Here is a 10,589-nt window from a genome sequence, read left to right on the forward strand (position 1 = left end):
TGCTGCCCGCTCAGGGCTCTCAGGAATTAGGGGCCAGATAACAAGTCTAGACAGCGCAGAAGTTTTAAATGGATTGTTCCCCAGGGGGAGGAGGATGGCTAGCGACGGCTCTCGGCCGAATGTGAAACCCGGGGAGTGCGTTCGGATCCCGGGTTCCTGCGGCGAGCGAGGCATCTGCCCTCCCCGAGGTCCCCTCACCCCGAGGCCGGAAACGGGCCCTGGTGGCACAAGGTGGGGAGCCTGCGCCCGCCTCCTCTCCACGGGGCTCAGGTGAGACGCCCTGGCTGCCTTGGCCACGCGGGTAAGGCCCAAAGAGCTGCAGAGTGGCCCTCAGTGTGTTCAAATCCGAAAGCGGCAGTGAGCGACACAGCACATGGAAGGAAGTCGGTGCAGGTCAAGACGCCTTCCGCGCACTCACTACGCTGACGCCTTAGTGCAAATCGCAGGTGTCTCACGTGGAAGTTTCCCCGGTGCCCCTGCCCTGCGGGCGGCCTAGAGCACACCTCCTCCCGCGCATTGGGCTGTGACTCGTGAGCCCCATCACTTCTCGGGGCACCTGGCAGCCTCCTTGCCGCCTCCTTGCACCCTGTCCCGGCTGAACTGTGGGTGCCCTAACTCCCAGGGCCTCAGAATGTGACCTTATTTGGAAATAGGATCCTTGAAGTTGTGATTAGCCAAGATGAAGTCATACTGGCATGGGCCTCCTATCTAACGGGACTGTGTCCTTATAAAATGGGGAAGGGTGCGTATGAACACGCACGCGGTTAGAACACCATGCGGAGGTGAAGGCAGGCATGGGGCGAGGCATCCACCAGCCAAGGGGTGCAGAAGATGCCGGCAAACCACCGAGAGCCGGGGGGGTGGCACCTGGGTCTCCGACTTCTGCCCTCCAGACTAGGGGGTGGTAGATCCCAGCTGAGGCCGCTGCCCTGGGGCACAGCAGTGTACACGCAGACCACATTCCTGAAGGTGGGGGCCATGAGCATGACTGCCTGAGACTCTCGGATAAGAGGCCTCCCCCAAATTCTAATGGGGGCCCCTGCCCCGCCAGGTGCCCTTCAGTGGAGCCTCAAATGTCGGCAGCCCAGGGCTTCTCTGGAATCTTCCAATTGCCAAAGCTATGGGGCCAGCAGCTCCCGCTGGGAGGTATGCAGTGGCTCCATGGGGACATGGGGACTTTTTTCCCAGCTCAAACCATGGCTGGAGCATCACTCTCGGCGTCCTGCCCGCACTGGGCACGGCAGGCATTGCTGGAACACGTAGAGCTCTATCCACTGTGGGCGGGGCTTGGCTGGCTCACATGTGCCAGAGGCCGCCGTCCTTGGGAGTGGCCTTGACCAGGGACATGAGAGCTGGTGGGTGACGTTCTAGCTCCCTTGCTGCCCTGGTGAAAGCCTGAGGCTGATCCGCACAGCCCCCCAGAGTCCCCAAGGGAGGAGCCCTCTTGCCCACAGTGGCCCCTGAACTGGCCCCTCTCTTTCCTGTGTGCTTCACCACCTCCCCCCGGTGCCTCCCGAGGTCGCCCGCCCATGCCCCCGGCACTCACACTCGACACCAGTGCGCGTGGGGTCCAGCCTGAGACACTGGGAGGGCACAGCTTGCGGGGCAGAGACGGCTGCCTGGATGACTCCACGGGCGCCGGGTTCTCTCAGCTTCTCAACAGACTATCTGCACCCAAACTAAACCCAGCGTCCTAGGTGTCGCAGCCGGAAAGTGATACTTGTCTTCAATACCCACCCTCCTTCTTAGGTGATAGTATTGATTAACCAGGGATGTGATGTTCTCCCCAAGGACTTGCCATCTCACACTCCGCCCGTACTAACAACACAAGGTCCCAAGTGTCAGTGACTCTGTGCCTCTGTTCTGGCCATTAGGGTGGGGGTGACTGTGACGTCAGCTCCAGAGTGTGCTCCCCTCCCTCCCTCCCTCCCTCCATCCCGCCATCAGGATGCAGGTGTGATGAAGGGAGCACCTCTGGATTCCCCCCTTCCCCCTCTTCTGCCTCCTCTTCCTCCTCCTCCCCTCCCCTCCTCCTCCTCCTCCCCTTCCTCTCCATCAAAGACAACTGACGCTTGTGACCCTAGCAGCCCTTTCATCCATTTTAGACAGCCAAAGACAGCCTTCATTTGCATTAATCCAAAAATAATAAACTGAGAGCAATTGTTTTAAAAATTTGGGAAAGAACGAGGCTGAATCCCGGAACTGACAGGTCCCGGAAAGACTAGGACGCGAGAAGCAGGTTGTGCTGATAAAATCTGGAAAGTACAGCCCTCCAACAGGTGAGGGGTGACCTGACACATGGCGCGGGGGTCACTGGGAGGCCCGTTTGGAGGAATTTCCTAAAATGACAAAGAGCAGGAACAATGGGTGAGTCAGGTCTTTAACTGCCAGAAATGATCTGCACTTTCACAGCCACGGTGAAGTGTTTAGAAAGTCTGCGTCACATAAAGATAAACTCCCGTGCGGGCCAGCGGCTGAGGAGCGGCCAAGACCGCTTAGGGATTTACGCTCCGCAGCGTCTCCCACGGCGGGCTAGCGCGAGTTTGTGAGGCTTCAAACAGGATCGGTTCATATCTAAGACTCCGCCCCTGGCCCGCTGGCTGGCCGTGCGTCGGCCGGGTCCGCAGCTGTGTCTCGTCCGCGGGCCCGTGTGTGTCCCTGGGGTTGGAGGCAGGAGACTGGCGTGTCCCCCCTGCTGGGGACAAAAGCATGTGTGTAGGGTCTGACCTGGCCGAGTTCTCCCTGATGCTTGCTAGCAGCGTGCACTTAGGCCAGACGTTTGGCCTCTCTGGGCTGCACTTGACGCACCTCTTCAATGAACTCAATACTGGGTCCTGTGGAGACTGAATCAAGTCACGGAAGTGTGGGCGAGTGTCGTCCGCTTGCGCGGCCATGACAAAAGTGCCGCAGGCCAGGGCTTATGCCACAGAGGTTTACCCCTTATGCTTCTGGAGGCTGGGGTCTGAGACCAGGGTGCTGGCAGGACGGGGGGAGGGTACCCTTCCAGCGTCCGACTTTTTGCTGGGTCCTCACGTGAAGGAAGGGGCAAAGGAGTTTGCTGGGCTCTCCGTTGTAGGGCACAAGCCCCACCCACGGGCACCGTGCGTGTGACCTCGTCACCTCCCAAAGATCCTGCTTCCCCACCATCCTCGGGAGCAGCAGGGTTTCAACAGAGGAATTTCAGCTGGAAGCCCACAGGGCGTGGTATGATTGTGGTAGGAGGTGTGGCGTGAGTGTGGTGTGAGGTATGTATGAGCATAGTGAGAGTATGGAGTGTCGCGTGAGGGGTATTATCGGCGTGGTGTGACATGAGAGATGGTATGAACGTGTGAGGGGATAGTGTGAGTGTGGTGAATGGGGTGCGAGTGTGGTATAAGATGTGGTGTGACTGGTGTGAAGTGTGGCACGAGGAATAGTGTGGTGTGAGAGGATAGTGTAAGTGATGAGTGTAGTGAGGGGTGGTGTGAGTGTGGTGTGAGGGTGATGTGAAGTGTGTGAGGGAGTGTACGTGTGGTGTGAAGTGTGGTGTGAGGTGTGGTGTGAAGAGTGGTGTGAGGGATAGTGTGAGTGTGGTGTGAGGGATAGTGTGAGTGTGGTGTGAAGTGTGGTGTGAGGGATAGTGTGAGTGTGGTGTGAGGGATAGTGTAAGTGTGGTGTAAGTGTGGTGTGAGGGATAGCGTGAGTGTGCTGTGAGGGATAGTGTGAGTGTGGTGTAAGGGATAGTGTGAGTGTGCTGTGAGGGATAGTGTGAGTGTGGTGTGAAGTGTGGTGTGAGGGATAGTGTGAGTGTGGTGTGGAGTGTGGTGTGAATGTGGTGTGAGTGTGGTGTGAAGTGTGAAGAGTGGTGTGAGTGATAGTGTAGAGATAGTGTGAGTGTTATGTGAGTGTTGTGTGAAGTGTGGTGTGAGGGATAGTGCGAGTATGGTGTGAAGTGTGGTGTAAGGGATAGTGTGAATGTGGTGTGAGTGTGGTGTGAAGTGTGAAGTGTGGTGTAAGGGTTATTGTAAATGTGGTGTGAGTGCAGTGTGAAGTGTGGTGTGAGTGTGGTGTGAAGCGTGGTATGAGAAATAATGTGAGTGGTGTGAGGAACAGTGTGAGTGTGGTGTGAAGAGTGGTGTGAGTGTGGTGTGAAGAGTGGTGTGAGTGTGGTGTCAGGTGATATGAGTGTGGTGTGAAGTTGAAGTGTGCTGTGAATGTGNATGGTATGAGAAATAATGTGAGTGGTGTGAGGAACAGTGTGAGCGTGGTGTGAAGAGTGGTGTGAGTGTGGTGTCAGGTGATATGAGTGTGGTGTGAAGTTGAAGTGTGCTGTGAATGTGGTGTGAATGTGGTGTGGAGTTTGAAGAGTGGTGTGAGTGTGGTGGGAGGTGGTGGGAGTATGGTGTGAAGTGTGGTGTGAGGGATAGTGTGAGTGTAGTGTGAAGTGTGGTGTGAATGTGGTGAGAGGGATAGTGTGAAGTGTGGTGTGAAGTGTGGTGGGAGGTGGTGTGAGTATGGTGTGAAGCGTGGTGGGAGGGATAGTGTGAATGTGGCGTAAGCGATAGTGTGGTATGAAGTGTGGTGTAAGGGATAGTGTGAAGTGTGGTGTGAGTAGGTGTGAAGTGGTGTGAGTGTGGTGTGAGGTGGTGGGAACTTCCCTGGACAGGAAGCCAGGGCACCTTCTGGAAGGAAGGCAAAGTTGCGACGGTCACAGCCGCAGCTGTAATGGTAAGTCACACACGACTAACAGGCACATGTAGCTGCTAGGAATCACACTGGTGTAATGTAATTGTCACACATATGTGGGGCACACACACTGTTAGGAGCCGTCCCGCGTGTGCAGTAAAGTAGGAAAGTGTTCAGTGAAGGTGGCCGCCCCACTCGTGTTTGAGGTCTCACCTCTGGGAGGCAAGACGGGAAGGAGACCGAGGGGAGTCAGCCCGCAGCGTGTCAGGGAGGCAGAGGCGACACGCGGTCACCGCGAGGCGCGGCAGGCGCGTGAGGCACAAGCGGACGTTTGCCAGCACCGGTCGCGGAGGAGCCCGCCAGAGCATCTGCAGCTCGGCCCGGGGTCACCAGCATGCCCGGTGTTACACGGACACCCCAGGGCTCTCACAATGGCCCAGGCGGGTGCCATGGGCACCGCCCCGGAGAGTGGGCAGTGGCATGTCGTAAAGCACGGCACGTGCGCAGCAGCAATTCCAGTCTGGGTGGACGCCACCGAAAACGGGCACCTGTGTCAGCAGAGGACCCCTCCGAGGGCCTCGACGGCAGCGCCACTCACGACGAAACCCCGAGGCAGCCCAGACCCCTCAACGGCAGCCGTACAATGAAGTGTGGCCTGTCCGTGGCAGCATGTGATGGTGCACCGAGACCCCAGGGCGTGGCTCCCCACAGCGGCGGGCCGTGCCCGGCAGCACCTGGAAGGATCTGGGCACAGACAGAAAACTACATCTTTTGACTCCATTTCTGCACATTCTCTAATGTTTTGAAGTCTACAAAGTTCCAGTGCAGGCACCACGAATCTTCATGTCAGAGATGGGGTGTGGCTCTGGGGCAGCAGGGGCCCTGGGACCGTGTTCTGTCCCTCTACCCGGGTGCCGGGGGCTGGTGACACGGTGGCTTCACTGTATGACTCTGCAGCCGGCACCCTCAGGACGAACGCGTTCTCAGACTGCATCTCACACTTCAGTCAAACGTTTTCTTTTTTAAAAAGTTTAAAACTCTTGAGGGCAAGAGTTATGCAGTTGTCTGTCATTTTCTGGAAACCTGGTACGTTACATGATCTGAGAAACTGGATGCACGACGCTTATCACTAGGAGAGGTGAGCACTGGAGCCGCTTGCTGGAAACGCCTTAGGGCCCAGTCGTCGTGACCACGCCAGCCTTTTCACGCACACCCCGGCCACTGAGGGGAAGGTGCTGCCCCGGCCACAGGCTGCTGGGCGGAGTCATGGGCAGGCGAGCCGGTCTAGCCCACTGGCCTTGTTCCGCGCTCTAGGTCAGAACACAAAGTCAGGGTTGGGGGCGGGGTGGCTCACGGCCACGTCGCGTGAGTCCTCGAGGGCAGGGGAGACAAGAAGGTGGCTGCTTCTGGCTCCCGGGCCCCCCTTCACAGGCAGAGAAGGCTCAGCACGGCCCGCTCTTGGGGTGACAGGGAAGTCTCAGTTACGAGTTTGGGACTTAGCGGAGTTCCGACGGTCATCGCGGACCGATTTGTTCTGGGTCACAGGTTATCAGAGACTGCGCTTCAAGTAAGGGGAATAAGGAAGTGGGCGGCCTATGGGGGCTCTGTGAGAGCAAAGACAGGAAACGGCACAGTTTCTCAGAGCAGCCGAAACCCAGGGAGGGGGCTGCAGGCTCCGCGCCGGCCCCGCGAGCCGGCCCCGGATGCCCCGGGCACCCGGCCACCAGCCTGGCAAGCCAGGAGCTGTGTGACTCCACACACACCACGGGGCCTTTGAGGACAAAGGCTCTGGGAGGAGAAGCGGTCAGCCGGGCCGCCTCCCCGGGCCCCCTGCAGTGCGCGTCTCCGTCTGCAGGCCCTGGTGGGGGTCCCGCACCACACGCTCGCACACACAGGGGCACAGACTCACGAGCTGGGGACCTTTAACAGCCTCACTGAGCGGTCACGAACACGCCGAATGGTTCACCCTGTAAAGCCGTGAGTCAGTGGGGTTTAGCGCACCGTACCGACAGACCGTGCGGCCATCACCTCGGCCCAGCTCAGGACGTCTTCGTCGGCCCCAAAGAAACCCAGCACCGCTAGGATGTCACCCTCCAGTCCCCTGAGACATCGCCCCCCCGTCGGCCGCCTCCCGCAGCGCCATCAACCGCAAACCACCCCTTATCCAGGACGCAGATGCTACGTGGCTTCCTTCACGCAGTGCGGTGCCCTCAGGGTCCGCCCACACCGTGGCCTGTGGCAGCGCCTCATTCCCTTTTGTGGTTGGATCGTATTCCACTGTGGGGATGGACGTCTGTGGGGATGGACCGCGTTTTATTGATCTTTAGTAGATTCCACTTTGAAACCTGTGCTGTGGTCATTCCTAAGTCTCCTGAGCCACATTGGAGGTGAGGGTACTGTCCTGGGCTTCAGATACCCTTGGGTGTCGGGAAGGCACCCGAGAAAAGGGTTGGGGAGACAGGTGTGCTGCCCAAGAACATTCTGGAAGTTGGTTTTTCTGGGAATGAGTGAAAGAGTTCGCATATGTTGACACTGGTGGTATTTTCTACACGTAGGCCCTGTGCTGCCGGCAAGCTGATAAAGTGGGCAGAGGTGCCGTCCCGTCCCCCCCCGTATGGGAGACGAGGCAGCGAGGGCCTCTTGCCCGATGTGTGAGGGGCACCCTCCGCTTCCAGGGACCCTCCGACGGCTCCCCGGTAATTATGTTCAGGGGGGCTGTCCTGCCCCTGGGTCACGGGTGTCTGGCCATCCTCTCACTAGTAACTTCCCAGACGCAGAGGGTGACTCTGGTTCACCAGGGCCTCGCCTGAGTGCGTTTCCAGGTCGCGGCAGCCCTCTCCTGGTGCTGACCTTTGACCCTTCCTGTAGCACCCAAGGGCATCATGGACTCCAGAGAGGCCCCCGCACCCCAGCTGCATCCGGATCGGTGCTGGGTGGATGAGGAAGGCTCTGATTTCAGTAAATTCCCGCCATGGGCCCATGTTCCGGGAGAAGCCTGGCCGTGCCGGGACGGGCGGGCAAGGTCCTGGCCCCTTGTTGGACACGTTTGGTCGCTTATCGCCGGTGCCTTCAAAGAAAACATGTTTGGGAGCCCGATATTTTTCATAAATAATGGGGGTCAAAAGCTGATAAAAATCAATGCATCTGAAACAACGGGCCATTCCCGGCACAGAGCTGCAGCGGATATCTTGTGCCCGGCGGGTCCCTTTGAAATGTTCACAACAACAGAAAGGCTTGTTTTTCCATCCGAAGCGAATGGAAGCACTCACGGGAGGCAAAAACAAATACCGTCTGGGGGCTGGAGTGTGTCCGTCCGGCGGCCCAAGTGAACCGCGGGAGCCAGGGGACTCGCAGCCCCGCCGTGGCCGGCTGTGGGAAGAGGGGCGGGAAGCGGTCTGGGGGACGAACGGTCTGTGAGCAAGAACTCAGAGTACGAAGAGTGTCCTGTGGGGCCAGGGGGACCTGGGTTCGATTCCTGCTGCTAGCACTTGTCTGCGTCCTTCCCTCTGGGAGCCTCAGTTTACCCGTCAGCCAAAGGGGATAATAACAGCTACCTTTATAGCGGTGCTGGGAGGAGACACTTGGTTAACACACATGATCAGCTCCTACGTTAGGGCCAGTTCACATTATCAGAAACCAGCGAACTGTAAGCCCTTCTTCTGTCCCCTAGGACCCAGCATCCTTCGGTCTCCTCTCTGTTCCCGTAAGTGAACTCCGGGGTCGCTTCCGTGGCTTCGACCGTGTGGTTCGTCTCTTCTCTGACCAGATTATAAGGCCTCCAGGGACAGCGGCGTCCCTGGCACGTCTGTGCCCATGCTGGATTTTCGCGGTGGATTTTCATAAAATAAAGCTAATGGTCATTGCGTCTTGATGAGCACCCACAGGTGCCAGGACCTGCCACATAACCGGTCACTTAATCCCCACAACTCCATGCTGGGCAAGCAGTGAGGAGCAGGGGTGAGGCGGCCAGCGCAGGGAGGGCCACCAGAGTCCCGGGGCTGGGTGCTCTCTGGAGCAGGCATGTCTGGGTGAAGCCAGGCGGGAAACAGAAACCAAAGTGGGGACGCAGCACGGGGCTGCCCATGGGAAGCAGCCCAGTGGCTCCAACCTGAAACACACGACCGGCACAGGACCCCGCAACCCACCCCTGCGTCTCTCCCCCAGAGCCCAGAGCAGGTGTGCCCACAGCCGCTCTCTTCACAGGAGCCCGGAGGTGACCAACCCGGCTGTGCAGCCGCGGAGAAACACAGATGTGGGCCAGCCACGCCGCGGAACAGTCCCCGGCCACAGACGGGGGTGAAGTTGTGACACGCGCTACAACGTGGATGTGCCTTGGCCATGCCGTGCCGAGTGAAAGAAGCCGGACACCAAAGGTCGCGTCCTTCACGACTCCCTCCATGGGGACCGTCCAGAACAGGTAAATCCTCCGAGACGGAAAGCAGATGGGTGGTTTCCAGGGCCTGGGGGAGGGGCGGACGGGGGTCTAGAACTCACGGATGGAGACAGAGGCGGCCGTACACCGTACTCGCCATGCGAAATGCCACTGAATAGTTCAGTTCAAAATGGTTGATTTTATATCATGCGAACTTCACGTCAAGCAAACAGAAACAAGGAAGGGGACGAGAGTGACAAATACAGAGGCGCGGTGTGGACATCTGTCGACTGGAGGAGAGAGAACAGGCCTTGAGGGCGTGAACAGGCCAAGTTCACTCTGAGCGGGGAGCACAGAGCAACAGCCAGGAGGCAGGTCTGCTCAGCTCCAGAGCTTTTTGCTGTTGGCAAAAAGCAAAGAAGAGGGTCCAAGCTGGTTTTCAGTAGATGGGGGCCGCCTGGCTCACGGGTGTGGACCGTGCAGCTCTGCCCAAAGACAGGGTGATAGGCAAGCAGCTGAAAGGCAGTGTCGTGAGGGCTTTGCCAATCATGAGATTCAGTCACTCTCTCATTCGTGCCACAGGTTTAAAGTGAGCACCTATTATGTGCTGCGGGGAAAACTCAGTGGGCAAGGAGGACCCGATTCCTGCCCCTGTAGAAGTTACATTCTTGAAAGACACACAGAAGATCAACAATTGTGGTAAGTGACCGAGGAAAAAGCAGGTGCTGTGATGAATGTCAGGAACCCCTGACCTGGCCAGTGAATCAGGGAAGGCTTCCTGGAGGAAGTGCCATTAACCGGGGAAAGAGAAGAAAGAAGAGCACCCGGCAAAGAGCGGGTGGTGTGGTGTGAGCTCGCAGAGGGTGGGGCCAAGCGGTAGTGACGCGGGCTGTGCGCCGGACACGGAGCTCAGCGCCCCCCACGAGGGCCACCATGCCGTCCTCACGGCCACCTGTGAGGGGGACTCTGCAGTTCTTCCCACTTTCCGGGGAGGGTGCTCAAGCCCAGAGAGAATGATGAACTTCCCAACGCCCCTTGGCCAGGGGGCCGGGGCGAGCTTGCACCCAGGCGATGGGCGTCCATGTCGGGGCTGCGAGCGGCCCGCGTTTAAACAGGGGGAGTGGAGGGGGGCTGGCGGGGCCCACACCAGACCCGGAAGCCACGGTAGGGTCAGCCCACGCCGTCCGAGGAGCGTGGTGGCGGCAGGCTCTGCTTGGCGCTGTGACGGGGACACTCCCTGGGACGTGGCTGGAAGGAACGGGAGACGGAGCAGGAAGACGGACGGGGCGACTCGTTCACTGAAATCCAGGAAAATCTCCGTTTCCGTGAAACGTATGTTCACACAAAATCCTGTGTGAATGTTCACAGCGGCCGATTTATTGCGTGAAAGCTGGAAACGACGCAGACGTCTTTCTGCAGGGGAGCGGCCGAACGAGTCAGGGACCGTGGCGGCGGGGGTCCGCAGCAGGGGTGCAGGGGCCGCGGGACAAGCAAGCCCGTCTGCTGAGGCTCCGCCCAGAGGGTCCCACTCGGCGTTCCTGACACGGCAAAG

This window comes from Crocuta crocuta, unplaced genomic scaffold (assembly GCF_008692635.1).
Source record: "Crocuta crocuta isolate KB4526 unplaced genomic scaffold, BGI_CrCroc_1.0 scaffold61, whole genome shotgun sequence".
Lineage (NCBI taxonomy): Eukaryota > Metazoa > Chordata > Mammalia > Carnivora > Hyaenidae > Crocuta > Crocuta crocuta.